The 15,222-nt window shown below is 35.5% G+C and overlaps 1 long non-coding RNA gene across 1 annotated transcript in view; it reads left to right on the top strand.

Moving 5' to 3' along the window:
• Positions 1 to 15,222, top strand: part of LOC143647864 (uncharacterized) — a 127,090-nt gene that overhangs the window by 61,283 nt on the left and 50,585 nt on the right. Inside the window, exon 2 of the long non-coding RNA XR_013158217.1 lies at positions 12,381 to 12,506. This is a non-coding gene — a long non-coding RNA (uncharacterized LOC143647864). The remainder of the gene's footprint in view (positions 1 to 12,380; positions 12,507 to 15,222) is intronic.

The raw sequence follows: 15,222 nt of genomic DNA, 5'->3' as shown, positions 1-15,222 counted from the left end.
GGACTTTGCCGATACTTTCTGATTATCTGCTTAATATATTCTAGGATGTATCCAGGCATGACATTAAGCTATACAGCATTAAATGACCTTATTCTTTTTCTGGGTTCCCTGTGTTTTGGTTGTTTAAATGAGCAATCCAGACAGGTTGAGTTAGATTATGTGCTACAGAAAATTTAGTTTCTGGACAAAATAAACCTTTCTTCCTTTGGTCTTAAAGAGTGGATGTGTTTTCATAGAAATCTTTTTTTTTTTTTTTTTTTTTTTTTTGCATAAGCAGGCACTGGGAATTGAGTCCCGATCTCCCTCATAGCAGGCAAGAACTCTGCCAGCTGAGCCACTGTGGCCCGTCCTGTTTTCAGAGACTTTTTTTCTTTTTTAATTTTTTTAACTTTTTTCTTTTTTACTTATGATACATAACCACATACAAACACAAACATTCTTATCACATATAAACATAAATATTCTGTTTTCATAGACTTTTAACAAATTTTCCAAATTATACTAAAGGAAATAAATAAAAATTTAGAGTACCACCAGCTATGTATGAGAAGGTCTGTTTTTTCAGATTTTCATGTACACAAAATATTGGCTATTTCCATTTTTAACAGTCTGATTATGCCAGCACACTTGGTAGCTACTTTGTTTGAACATTTCATAAAATTATGGGAATTTTATTTATTATTTTGTGACTCACTTGTCCATGGCCTTTGCCCATTATTCCACAGCTATTAGTCTTTTTTTGTGATTCACAAGGGCTCCAGAGATATCAATGCTAACTAACCTTTACCATATATTTTGCAAATATATTTCTCAGTTTTGTATTTGGCTATTAATACTATTATAAATTTTTCCATATTAAGGTTTTAAATTTTAGTTAGCAAAACATAGCAGTGTTTCCTATGTGATATATCTTTGGATATATTTTTTTGGATATAGCTTCTCAAACCTTCAAGTAAAATTAACATTTACGTGTGTATTTTCCTCTAGTACTTTTATCATTTTATATTTACATGTACATTTTTAATCCATCCAGAATTTATGCAGGAGTATTGGATGTGAGAGGAAACTGTCTTTCTCAAAAAAGAAAAGCCTAAAGTTTTAACTAACATAAAATGCAACATGAAGCAACAGTGAAACAAACTAATTCAATTTTAAACTTTCTTAAAAAAAAATCTAAATCTAGGACACACCAAAAAGGAAGTAATAATTCTATTGCAGGCTCCATCAACTAGACCACATCTCAATCAACTAGAGCCACTGTGGCCCGCCCTGTTTTCAGAGACTTTTTTTATTTTTTAATTTTTTTTACTTTTTTTATTTTTTAATTTTTTTAACTTTTTTATTTTTTACTTATGATACATAACCACATACAAACACTAACATTCTTATCACATATAAACATAAATATTCTGTTTTCATAGACTTTTAACAAATATTTCAACTAGAAATATTTGTTAAAATATTTTAATTTGTTAAAATAGAACAAATCAACTAGACCACATCTCAATATTCAGTTCTGTTTTTGACATTTTGGGACATTAGCAGATTGGAGGATGTTCACAGAAGGGCAATAAGAAATGGTGGAGACTCTGGAAACCATATACTTTGAAGAAAAATTCGAGGAATATTTTGCTTGGAGAAAAGATTTATGTCTACAATGAAAACTATATTCAGATTTAGGAAAGACTCCCATGAAGAAGCATTAGACTCATTCCTTTCAGTTTTAGATACCAGCATTTGGTGCAATGCTTATATCAATTCAATAAAAGGAAGAATCTTGTGACAATGAGATCTGTTCCAAAATAAGGTACTGACATTTCCAGTCCTGTAGAACTTTAAACAATGATTAAATGGGTTCCTGTCAGGAAGTTAGAGATCATTGCCTAGGTTAGGATGTTGGACCAATGGCCTCTAAGGCCTCTTCCTAAATCTAAGATTTTATGATTCTACTCTATGCTTGACCTGCCTGAAGTAAATAGCCTAATAAATAATCCTTATCAGGTTTGGAAATTTAGTCTGAGTTCTGAAAAAGGCTTAAACCTGAGAGGATATAGCAGGACATTATTACTGGGGAAGGAGAACAAAATGAGATGGTTGCGGTATTGCCCAGCTCCTACTACCCAGCAATAAGCAGCAGAACCTTAAGCAATCAGTTATCTCATCTGGGTCAGAGCTTATCATTTTGAAATGAAAGAGTTGGACTCAAATATAATTATTAGATGATCTAAGGGTCCCATTAAAGTCCAAGATGCTATAATTTTGTGTTTAATAATAAGTGGAATTTTACCTAATCTGGTTTCCAATAGAAACCTAGATGCCTGTCCTAATAATCCCTTGTCACTTCAATGCCCTAAATTTGTGAGAGCCTCTTGAACCAAAAATTGCAGGTTAAATCCAAGGTTCATTAAATCATCATTCATCAAAAAAAATTTAGCATGTTCTCTATGTCAGGCACTATGCTAGGTATCAGAGATTCAAGGGTGATTACAATGGTGATCTCACAGTTTTGTTGGGGTGACATCTAGTGAACCCAAATCAAAATACTGTGATAATTGTATGGTGTGTCTTTAACTGCAGTAGTGTCTGAGAAAAATACTTTCTATTTAAGTCTGTAAATGATGGGAATAGGTGATGTCTAAGGTCACATCCAGCTCTACATATTGCACATGCTTCTAAATAAGAATTTAGAATAATGTACTGTACATGGAGTCTGGAATAGGGCATGAGATTTTGTTGGTTTGTCCAGGTTAGCGTGATGCCCCAATATATCCCAGAGTAATTTAGACAGTGAATAAATAAGTGTTTGCAAAGTTCCCTTGGGGAGCTGGAGAGAAAGGAGGAAATAACCACTCCCCCATTTGGAGAATTTATCATATTTTCACAAGTAGTAGGGACAACCAAATCAATAGGCTGAGTCCTCAATCTTGGGATTTGCTTCTTTGGAACTTATTCCTGCAAAGGGATAGCCTAAGCCTAAAATTATATCTAAGAATCACTTCCCAGAGAACCTCTTTTGTTGCTCAGATGTGGCCTCTCTTTCTAAACCAACTTAGCAGGTGAATTCACTGTCCTCCTCCCCTACCTGAGACATGACTCCCAGGGGTGTAAACCTCCCTGGCAACATGGGACAGAACTGCTGGCATAAACCAGGACCCGGCATTAAGGGATTGAGAAAGCCTTCTTGACCAAAAGGGGGAAGAGACAAATGAGACAAAATAAAGTTTCAGTGGCTGAGAGAGTTCAAATAGAGTTGAGAGGTTATCCTAGAGGTTATTGTTATACATTATATAGATAACCCTTTTTTAGTTAATAGTGTATTGGAGTGGCTGGAGGAAAGTACCTGAAAATGTTGAGCTTGTTCCAGTAGTCTTAATTCTTGAAGATGATTGTATAAAGATGTAACTTAAAAAAAAAAAAAAGTCTTTTCACTGGAGTTAAGCTTTACAATGGCCTCACTCCTGGGGGAAAAGGATGATCTTTAGCTTAAGTACTGGGAACAAAGGAGGGCTCTATTGAGTAACCCAGGTAAAGAGGGAAAGGAACAAAACCATCTTCACTGAAGGGATCTTAGCTTTGCTTTCTAAAAAGAACTTATTTTAAATGTCAGTAAAATGAGAGGCCAAGTAGTTACTAGATATAGTTCATAATATTGTAGGGAGGTTTTAACAAAATAATTTTGATAAAACACTTTCTAAACTATAAAGAGGTATGCTACACAAATATAAATTATTACTGGAATATGCATATAAATATGGGAGTAAATGTTGATTTGATTATTTATTTAGATATAATTAAAGATATTTCTATTCTTCCCCCCAAAAAGAATAGCCTAATGAAAGGCTATTGAAGTTAAGTTGATATCAATACAAGCTAACTTCTAACAGATTTAAGATGGTAAATAAACCTGATTCCCATAGTAACAACAACCACAAAAATATTTTAAAATCTATACAAAAGGAAACATGAATGAACCAAAATGGTGCCTTACAAAAGATTATCTAAACAAAAAAGGAAAGCAGTAATGGATGAAGTGAGGGACAAAAAATGTATAAGAAGAACAAATAAAGTTAGTCTTGCTTTCTCAATAATTACCTTAAATGTAAATGGATTAAACTCTTCAATCAAAAAGGAGATCGGAAGAATGTGTAAAGAAGTGTGATCCATCTATATACTCTTTACAAGAGACTCATCTCAGATCAAAGATGCAAATTGGTTGAAAGTGAAAGGAGGAACAAAAATATTCCATGAAACTAATAATCAAAAAAGAGTTGGGGTGAGTACACTAACATCACACAAAATAGACTTTAAGTCAAAAACTGCTATAAGAGACAAAGAAGGACATTACATATTGATAAAAGACTTCATTCAACAGGGTGATATAAAAATTAAAAACATATATGCATCTAACAGCAGGACACCAGAATAAGTGAAGCAAACACTGATAGAGTTAAGGGAGAAACAGAAGTTCTAAAACAATAGTTGCAATTCCAATACATCACCTTCAATACTGTACAGAACATCTACAAGTAAATCAACAAGGAAATAGAAGACGTAATGAGCAAATATAGAACACTTCACCCAACAACAGCATAATACACTTTCCTTTCAAATGCACATAGATCATTCTCCAGGATGTTAGGGAACAGGAGAAGTCTCAATACATCAAAAAATATTGAAATCACACAAAGTAACTTCTCTTATCACAATGGAATGAAGCCAGAAATAAAAAAAAAACCTAGAAAATTTACAAATATGTGGAAATTAAGCAGAGCACTCTCAAACAACCAATGGGCTAACAACAAAAAAAGGGAAATTAGAAAATAGAGACAAATAAAAATGAAAACAAAACATATCAAAATGTATAGGATGCAGTAAAAGCAACGCTCATGGGGAAATTTATAGCTATGAACATCCATATTTTAAAAAAATGAAAGATCTCAAATCAATAACCTAAAATCTACATCTTGAGGAATGAGAAAAAGAAGAACAAAGTAAGCCAAAGAGAGATGGAAATAATTAAACTAAAATTTGGTTCTTTGAAACAATCAACAAAATTGAAGAACAATTAGCTAGACTGATGAACAAAAAAATAGGAAAGGCACGAATAACTAAATCAGAAATTTAAATGGTGTCATCACTATGGACCTTACAAAAATAAGGCAACAAAATAAATAACCTAGATAAAATTTAAAAACACAGAAAAACACACAAATTTCCTAACAAACTCAAAAAGAAATAGAAAAACTCATCAAACCTATAACAAGAACAGAGATTATATCAATACTAAAAATATTCCACCAAAGAAAATTCTAGGACCATATGGCTCCACAATTGAATTCTACCAAGCATTTAAAAAGAACTAACAACAACCTTTCTCAAAATCTTCCTAAGAATTCAAGAGGAAGGAACACTTCCTAATTCATTCTGATAAAGACATCACAAGAAAAGACAACTGCAGACAAATTCCATGTGTGAATATAGATGCAAAAATCCTTAACAAAATATTAGCAAACTAAATCCAACATCAAATTTAAAAGATTATGCACTATGACCAAGTGGAAATTATCCTAGGTATGCAAGGGTGATCTCAATCAATGTAACATGTCACATAAATAATGAAGAAAAAAACCCATATGATGATTTCAGTAAATGCAGAAAAGGCATTTGACAAAATCCAGCAATATTTCTTATATATATATATATTATAAACGATGAACTGACATCCAACTATTCTTGGCATACAATTGCTCTTGACATGGTTACAATCAGTGGCTCACAATATCATCACATGGTTGTATATTCATCACCATGATCATTTTTTTGAATATTTGCATATCTCCAGAAAAAGAAAGAAAAAAGAAAAAACTCATACATGCTATACACCTTACACTCCCTTTCATTGGCCACTAGTATTTCAATCTATTCAATTTATTTTAACCTTTGTTCCCCCATTATTTATTTTTTAACCATATTTTCATCTGTTCATATCATAGATAAAAGAGCATCAGACTCAAGGTTTTCACAATCACACAGTCACATTGCAAAAGCTATATCATTATTCAATCATCTTCAAGAAACATGACTACTGGAATACAGCTCTACAGTTTCAGGCACTTTCCTCTAGCCACTCTAATACAGTTCTAATACCATAAACTAAAAAGGGGATATCTGTATAATGTGTAAGAATAACCTCCAGGACATCCTCTCGACTCTGTTTGAAATCTCTCAGCCACTGACACTTTATTTTGTCTCATTTCTCTCTTCATCCTTTTGGTCGAGAAGGTTTTCTCAATCCCTGGATACTGAGTCCCAACTCATTTTAGGATTTCAGTCCCATGTTGCCAGGGAGGCTTACATCCTGGGAATCATGTTCCATGTAGAGAGAGAGAGGGCAGTGAGTTTGCTTGCCATGTTGGCTGAGACAGAGAGAGGCCACATCTGAAAAACAAAAGAGGTTATCTGGGTGTGACTCTTAGGCATAATTTTAAGTAGGCTTAGCCTATCCCTAGCAAAATTTCTTGATTTAAACATTTTTAATCAATGAAGATTGAAACCCAGAAAACTAAGAATAAAAGGGAACTTTCTCAACATGATAAAGCTATTTGTAACAAACCAACACCTAATATTATAGTCAATTGTGAAAGACTGAAAGCTTTTCCCCTAAGATCAGGAACAAATCAAGGATGCCCAGTTTCACCACTGCTATTCAGTAATGTAGTAGAAGTTCCAGCCAGAGGTCTTAGGCAAGAAAAATACATAGAAGCTATCCAAATTGGAAATGAAGTAAAGCTATCACTATTTGCTGATGGCATAATGTTATATATAGAAAATCCAAAGGAATCCATAAGAAAACCACTAGAGTTAATAAAGGAATTCAGTAAATTGGCACAATACAAAAATCAACATGCAAACATCAGTTGTGTTTCTATACACTTGTAACTGAACAATCAGAAGAGAAATTAAAATAATTCTACTTACAGTAGCATGTAAAATAATAAAATACCTAGCAATAAATTTAACAAAGGTTGTAAAAGACTTAATCATTGAAAAATCACATAATGCTGTGAAGGAAATTAAAGAAGCCCTAAATAAATGGCAAGTCATTCCATGTCCATGGATTTGTAGATTTAAAAATTGGCAATTTAGCAATAGTCAATACTGAGCCAAGTTGGTGACTTAAGGCACTCCAAGGTGACATCCCCCACAGAAATTTTGAACGACTAGCAAGATCTGGCAAAGTCATCTTATTCAACTCTAGAAAAAACTTAAAGGTTGCAGAAAATGAGCCAAATCAAAAAAACAGTTTTAAAAATGGTAAAAGAGAAGCTTAAAGTTCAAAGAGCCCTTGTTACCCCTCCCTACTCCACTGGTACAATGTGAAGCTAGCTTGCCTCCCCTTGTGGACCCCATCTCTGTTCCTAAGGGAGCTGAATAACTCCCCTGAGCATATTGGGATGCCTGTATGTAGGTACCAGTTTGTCAGGTGGCAACCTGAAAGACTGAACCAGGAAACTCATCTCTAGTTTGCCCTCCTAGAACTTGCCCTGCAGGCAGAAGCCACTTGTGGATACCTAAAGAAGTATAAGAAACAATTAAGTCAAAGTAGCCTGGAGCATAGGATTACCACCTTTAAGACAAACAATAGAGCATGCAGGTGGGACACATCTATTTATCGTGGTATAAAGGAAGCATTTGAATTCTCATACACAAGGGAATTCCTAAGGCTAGGAGCACAAACCCAGGATATGATACAGGCACAGAAAAGACTGAGAGGACTCTGCACTTTACATTCACCTGAGGCTGATTTTCTTGATAGGAAGACTAAACCCTAAAAAAGGGTATCAGCTAACACAAAACAAAGTTGCAAAGTGGTTGAAAGAGGAAATTTTAGGTTACACATGTTACTAGAACAAATTTTTTGAGACGAAATGTAAGACTGAACAACACTGTTTTAGTTTCCTAGGCTGCTCAAATACCATGAAATAGGTCAAGTTAAACAATGAGAATTTATTAGCTCATGGTTTTGAAGGTGAGAAATGTCCAAATCAAGGCATCATCAAGGCAAATGCTTTTTCCCCAAAGACTGTGGAGTTCTGGGGCTGGCTGCTGGTAACCCTTGGTCCTCAGCATCTCGGTCACATGGCAATCCACATGATAGCCTCTTTGGCCTCTCTACTGTCTTCAGGTTCCATTGAATTTCAGCTTCTGGTGGCTCCCTATGGCGTTTTCTCTGTCTGAATTCCATTCTGCTTATAAAATACTGCAGTAAAAGGATTAAGCCCCTGACTGGGCTGGTCCACACCTGAACTGAAGTAGCCTCATCAAAAAGTCTTACTTGCTGTTCACTACACAGGAATGGATTAAACTTAAGAACATGTTTTTCTGGGGTACATACAGCTTCAAACCACCACAAACATAAACAACAAACCCTAATGTAAACTATGGACTATAGTTAATAGTATAATTATAATGTTGTTTCATAATTGTAATGAAGATATCACACTAGTAAAAAGTGTTGATAACATAGAAAACTGTTGTGTGTGTGAATGGAGCTATAAGGGAACTCTGTATTTCCTGCATGATTTTTCTGTAAATCTGCAACTTCCCTATTATTATTATTATATATAAAACATGAAAAAATATGTCAATACTACTCAAAGTGATCTACAGTTTCAATGCAATAACTATCAAAATTGCAGCAACCTTTTTTTTGCAGAAATGGAAAAGCCAGTTCTGAAATTCATACAGAACTGCCACTGGCTCCAAGTAGCCAAAATAATTTTGAAAAATAACAAAGTTGAAGGACTCACATTTCCCAATCTCAAAATGTATTCTAAAGCTACTGTATACAAAACAGTGTGGTACTTGGCATATGAATAGACAAAGAAACCAATGGAATATAATTGAATGTCCAGAAATAGACCCCCAAAACCATTTCTAAGAATTGGTTTTCACTCACTAAGTGTGTCAATGACATGCAATAGGGAAGAAATAGTCTTAAACAAATGGTGTTGGGAAAATTGAGTATCTGCATGCAAAATAATGAGTTGGACCACTACTTCACACCTGTATTAGTCAGGGTTCTCTAGAGAAACAGAATCAACAGGGAACACTTGCAAATATAAAATTTATAAAAGTGTCACACGTGACCGCGGGAATGCACAGTCCAAAATCCTCAGAGTAGGCCGTGAAGCCGATGATTCGGATGGAGGGTCTGGACAAACTCCACAGGAGAGGCTCACCAGCTGAAACAGGAAGAACCTGTCTCTTCTGAATCCTTCTTATAAGGCTTTCAGTGATGAGATTAAGCATCACTCATTGCAGAAGACATGCCCCTTTGGCTGATTACAAATGAAATCAGCTGTGGATGTAGCTGACATGATCATGATTTAATTCTATGAAATGTCCTCATCGCAACAGACAAGCCAGCACTTGCCCAACCACCATTTGGCCAAGTTGACACATGAACCTGACCATGACAATACCATATACCAAAATTACCTTAATATGGATCAAGGATCTAAACAGAAGAGATAAAATCACAAAATTCTTAGAAGGTAACACAGGAGCAAGCTTTCATAATCTAGAATTCAGTGACAGATTCTGAGATATGACACTAAAAAAAACATGAGGAACAAAAGAAACAATCATTTGAGTTCATGAAAATTAAGATTTTTATTGATCAAGAGACATTACAAAGAAAGTGAAAAAGTCTACAAGATAGGAAAAAGTAGTTGTAAATGATACATTGGATAAGGGCTTAGTACCCAGAACACATCAAGAACTTTTACATCACAAACACAAAATGACAAACAACCCACTTAAAAACTGAACAGGGGACTTGAACAGATGTTTTCCCCTAGAGAATATGCAAATGGTCAATATATACATGAAAAGATGCTCCACATACTTAGCCATTAGGAAAATGCAAAACAAAACCATGAAATTCCACTTCACACCTACAAGAACAGTAATTTTTTTTTAATGAAAAATAAAAGCGTTGGAGAAGATGCAGAGAAATTGGAATTATAGTGAATGTTGGTGGTGATACAGATTGGTATAGCCACTGTGGAAAGCAATATTACAGTTCTTCAAAAAGTTAAATGTAGAATTATCATATGATCTGGTAAGTCCACTCCTAGGTATATGCCCAAAAAATTTGAGAAGGACTTGAACAGATATTTGTACACCAAAGTTCATAGCAGCATTGCCATATTAGCCAAAAAAGTGGAAACAATCCAAGTATCCATCAGCAAATGAATAAGATAAACAAAATATGGTACATACACACAATGGAGTATTATTTAGTCATAAGAAGACATGAAGTTCTGTAACATGTTGCAATGTGGATGAACCTTGAAAACACTGTGCTGAGTGAAATAATTAAGGCAGTAAAGGACAAATACATGATGTCATTTATATGAGATATCTATAAAATAGCAAATTTGCAGAGACAGAGAACAGATTAGAAGTTACCAGGTTATGGGGGAGGGGCAAAGAGGGATTTAGGTATAGTGCTTGTAAATGAAAATCAATAATAATAAAGTAAAGACTACCCTACTGCAGTTAGTTCACTAGGGCTAATCAGTATTTGTGTAAGGACAGATCCTGAGCAATGGCCCCAAGGCCTATGTCTTAGAACCAACTACCTATTTAAGGTTAAAGAAGTCTTTAGAACCCCGATCAAGCAGAGTATAACCAACCTCCATAAATCCCTCTGATTATTACCTTCTATGGATATTTTCCACCATGACGGGCTCATCTACATTTCTACAGTATTGTGTAAATAAAACCCAAAAAGACACCCTTTCTATCCCTAATCACTCACACATAAAGGCCTATTTTGCTTAAGGGGCAGGTCCAATGACACATATCAGTACCATTGACAAGTGCCCATGTTTTGGTGTGTGATTGCAATGTCAAAGTGTATTGATTCAAGTGATGGCTGTGAAATGGTTCACCTATTATCTACAGTTGGCCTTTGCTGAGATAGTTGCATGATTGCTTCTTCAAGCCTGTAAATTCTTAGGGTGTGATTCTCACATTATATTGCATATACTGCTAATCCTCAGATTCCTCCATTGTGAAACTCTAGCTTTTGTTTCTTCAGAAATAACCTGATAGCACCTATCAAGAACAGAGGAAGAGAGAATGTGGTAGCAGACTGTATTAGTTTCCTAGGGCTGCTGTAGCAAATTACCACAAACTCCATGACTTAGAGCAAGAGAAATTTATTCTCTCGTAGTTCTGGAGGACAGAAATTCAATATCAGTTTCACTGTGTCAAAATCATGATGAAGAGGGCCATGCTCTCTACAGAGGCCCCAAGAGAGCCTCTTACAGTTTCTGGTGGCTGCTGGTATTCCTTTGCTTATGGCTGAAGCACTCAAATTTCTGGCTCAACTTTCACATAGCCTTCTCCTTTTCTGTGTGTATCAAATCTCCTTTTGCCTCCTCTTAAAAGGACATGTGTGATTGGATTTAGAGACCTCCCAGAAAAAATCCAGGTAATCTCTTTAATTTAATCACTTGCATACAGATCCTTTTTCCACGGATGATAAGATTTACAGGTTCCAGAGATTAGGACCTAATATCTCTTGCTGGCCATTACTCAGTCTAGTACACTGACATAACAGAACACTTCAACACATATGATTGTTTTCTGATTACTACATTTTAAATAAAAACACATCCCCAGCTGGTCAGCAACCCAAGAAAACCCAACGTCCTAGAACAGCTGTATCGGAATCATCTGAGGAGTTTGTTAAACCAGAGGGACAAGCTTCATCCTAATAGATTCTGATTTAGTCCACCTGTGATGGGGCTTGATGGTTTATGTTTCTAACAGGTTCCCAGATGATGCTGATGCTGCTGGTCTGGGGGCCACATTTTTAGCATCACTAATTGAAGAGGTAGCTGATATTTGGTAACTGTTGTCCCATCTCAGAGAGTTTCCAAAGCTAAATCATGTTGTTACACCTCTGACAGTCTGCTGGTCTACCTGGTAAGTTGCCGCAGAAATGCAGTGAAGCAAAGTTAGGAAGTAAATTTAGTGGAGAGTTCTAGTCGAGCTGGGGAAAAAAAGGTATGAATAGAAAGATAAACTTTGGTTTTTGGTGTTAGTAGATAATATCCATAATAGATGGTCATAAAATTGCCTACAATTTTTAAAGTTAATGTAAATTCCATCTATTCAAGATTTCCATCCTAATGATGGAGATACTGCCTTGTAACATAATTAATGAATCCTTCAAAGGATTGTTTTGACGAGGATAAGGTCGAAATATGGTTCATATCCTGACCTTCTGAGAGTCATGAGCACCAGCAAGTGTCTTTCAGAATCATAGTAGCTTTTCTCAACCCTTGGATGTTCCTTCTCAGGTGGTGCATTAAAACAACTGATGACTGGATATGAATCTGCATGGGGAAGACAAGGACAACATCCATTGAGGTATCATCCTTCAGACCCTGGGCATTTCTCAGAATGTCCTAATTCTTCACTGAGAGGTACCTAGAATTTTGTTCCCTTGTTTTCTTGGTATTTATGATGTCTAATGGAGTTGAGTTATAATACCCACTTGGCCTTTTGGTATTCCATAGGAAGCTGAAAAACTCCAGCTTGCAATTCTTACTCCCACGTCTTCAGGTAGTTCAAGTGAATGCATTCCTTATTTAAACAGTTCAATAATTCAATATTTGGGGTGTTTGTTTTGTGCTCTATAGCATGCCACACTGTCAGAATTTATTTAGAGGGCAGTTAATTTAAACTCAAATGGTCCTTATTAGTGAGAGATTCTTCTTTCTCTTTGGATCCTTTGCTGTACTTGGATATCAAATGCTGAAAGTGAAGATTCCCTTCCTGGTGTCCATCCATAGACTCTTCCTGACATTAATGGTGTGTGACTGTGATAAAGCACCTGCCACAGTTTAGAGGATTTTCAAGTTAAAATCACAGTGCTCATTTTGTTTCTACCCATTTCCAAAGACATGGCTGGCAACCTCGGCTGGCTCTGGTATTTCTCTCCCTTGTTCTTTGGGGCTCCATTTCAGACCCTGCCTTTTCCTTTCTGGTTCTTCCCATCTAAAAGAAAGGCACAGGCCTGCATGGGAAAAAAGAGAGGCATTCCATGGGCACAGCCAAGAAGAAAGGACACCCCAGGACAGTGTTGCTGGCACCCACTCGAGTATTTTGCAGTGAACCCAACCCAATTGCATATTTCTCTAAAATAGAACATCAAGTTCAAGACACACTAAAATTGTTTTCTACAGTTTTTAAACAAATATAGACTTTGTATGCTTCTAAAATAACCTTGAGAATAAGGCAGATTTTTTTCAATAAATGTATTAGAAACAGATGGTAAAAAAATCCTCTAATGTGGCAAAGGCTGGAATGGGCATATGAATGGGAGATGAATGGACCCAGACTCCCAATCAAAAATTAGCTCCTTACTTAAACCAAATTGATTGCCTCATGCACTCTGACCCAAGCACATCACTAGTTTTCAAGAAGAGCATTCTTAAATGTACTTAAAAACAGGACAAGCTCAGGCAAAGAAACTAGTCCATGGATAGAACTATTATGCTTTTAAAAAAAACCTCATTGTCATTTCTAAGTGGTAGTTTGTACAGGTGTTGTTTCTTGTAAATGTCATGAGGGTAGGTCTACATGGTTACCTCCCTCTAACAGAAAACTAAGACTGACATAGTAATAGACTCAGAAGTCAAATGGAGAATCTGGAACTCTTGGGCATCAGTCTTGCTATTTAATGCCAAGGCTTCCATCCTCTCAAAGGTGTAAAAGTCTAGAAAGAACAGGTATGTAGCACTATTATTTTAAATGACATAAATTTGGTGTGCCCTAAATAAAGGAAAACCCTTCTAACATACCTCTTTGTCTCTTCTCTCTTTCATTTATTTCTCCCATCTATTTACCTTCTATTCTTTCTCTCTGAAAAGAGACTGAGGTAAGGCAGTAAAATTGAAGTAGATAAACATACCACATAAGGATGCTTTAAAGATTAAAAAAATAACTTTTGGAAAGCATCTAGCAGAGTGCCAGCTACATAGTATGTGCTCATTAAAGGCACAGCTCCTTTTTCTGCCCCTCTTGGCAGAGGGAAATCATTGGGAGATTATGGGAAGAGGAGTGATATTATGAGAATTGTATTAAGTTCCTTTTGTTAATGCCAAATGGGTAAAAAAGGAAAGCATCATTCACATATCAATCTATTTTTGTGACTCTTTTCAAGACTGAATTCTGTTCTTCTCAATCATCACTGCAGGGTTTGAACATGGCACTGGACAAAACAATGCTCCACACTCCTGGTCAACCAAGGAGGGTAATGCTAAATTTAAAATGATGCCTATCTGATTCCTAGCATCAGATTAGGTGTCCCTTTGAAGAAATTATGGTAGACCTCAAAACAACTCTTTATCAGTCTAAAAAAGATCTTAGAGAGTATAATAATGTACTCTCTATTGGAACTAGATAGTCATTTGGTCTACCAACAATTAAGGAAGCACCACTCCTATTTGGATATGCAATTAACAAATATCTTCCTGTCTGGTTGATTTTAGAAGTGATAAAAAGAAACCTCTCCATAAAAAAAAAGGAAGGAGAATTAAATGCTCTGCTATATATTTATATGAGAATCCATGTACTATAGTGAATGAGACTGCAGACTTTGACTTCAGTTGCTCCTGAGTTCAAAGTTCTTTGCCTGTGGACTTAGGAAAGTTATTACCATCTTTGGTGTGGTGGTAATAATAATATTTTCCTCGTAGGAATGTTAAGAATTATATGAGATAATGTATTTTAACCTCTTAGTCTATATAGTGTCTAACCCCCTAGGAAGAGATAGATAAATGTTGGTTAATATAATGGAGACAACTACCACTATACCAGGATTGACCAAGCTAAGCTACCATTCCTTGGGCTATGTGCTTCAAGTGTTTCTATTTGACCTTGTCTTCAAGACAACTGAACAATCCAAAACTGAATTCCTGAAAAATCTTGGAAACAATGACCTCTTTGATTCTCTCCATCATCATATTGTGAGGCTCATGATGCCATCACATAGTTGTATATTCATCATCATGATCATTTCTTAGAACATTTGCATCAATTCAGAAAAAGAAATAAAAAGAAGACAGAAAAAAATCCATACATCCCCTCCCTTTCATTGATCACTAGCATTTCAATCTACTAAATTTATTTTAACAT

This window comes from Tamandua tetradactyla, chromosome 10 (genome assembly GCF_023851605.1).
Source record: "Tamandua tetradactyla isolate mTamTet1 chromosome 10, mTamTet1.pri, whole genome shotgun sequence".
In the NCBI taxonomy this organism is placed as follows: Eukaryota; Metazoa; Chordata; class Mammalia; order Pilosa; family Myrmecophagidae; genus Tamandua; species Tamandua tetradactyla.
Note: the sequence above shows the minus strand (reverse complement) of the source record. Positions and strands in the feature narration are given on the sequence as shown.